Genomic DNA, 461 nt, shown 5'->3' with positions numbered 1-461 from the left:
ATCAATACAAATATATTTAAAATAAAAAAGAAGTTAACAGAATTGCTCAATAATACAATTAAGTCAGGCAATATGGTATGTTACACATTGTTTCCCAGAGATAACCAATATTTAAAAAATATCTCATGGGTTTTTAACAATTAAAATGTCACAGCATCAGATATTTGTTAATCACATTGTGCACCAACCTACTCCATTGGGGGAGGGGACGGGGGGGAGAATTTAGAATTTTTTCTATGAAGGGATTTTTAATTCTAAGCATGGCTAATTCTCAGTTAATTTCTACACCTCTTTTAAAAGATTCTATTCCCCACACCCAAGAAATAATAGGAATTTGCTAAGCAAACCATTGAGCATCGTTTTATATTTGTGGACTATTTACCTGTGTGTGCGTGTGTGTGTGTGTGTGTGTGTGTGTGTGTGTGTGTGTGTGTGAGAGAGAGAGAGAGAGAGAGAGAGAG

At 35.1% G+C, this 461-nt stretch overlaps 1 protein-coding gene across 1 annotated transcript in view; it reads right to left on the bottom strand.

The window, feature by feature from the left end:
• LOC102768212 (complement receptor type 1-like) overlaps nt 1–461 on the bottom strand; it is a gene marked incomplete at its 3' end in the record, with an annotated part of 135,542 nt that overhangs the window by 34,235 nt on the left and 100,846 nt on the right. The window lies entirely within an intron of this gene.

Source organism: Myotis davidii, unplaced genomic scaffold (genome assembly GCF_000327345.1).
Source record: "Myotis davidii unplaced genomic scaffold, ASM32734v1 scaffold469, whole genome shotgun sequence".
Lineage (NCBI taxonomy): Eukaryota > Metazoa > Chordata > Mammalia > Chiroptera > Vespertilionidae > Myotis > Myotis davidii.
Note: the sequence above shows the minus strand (reverse complement) of the source record. Positions and strands in the feature narration are given on the sequence as shown.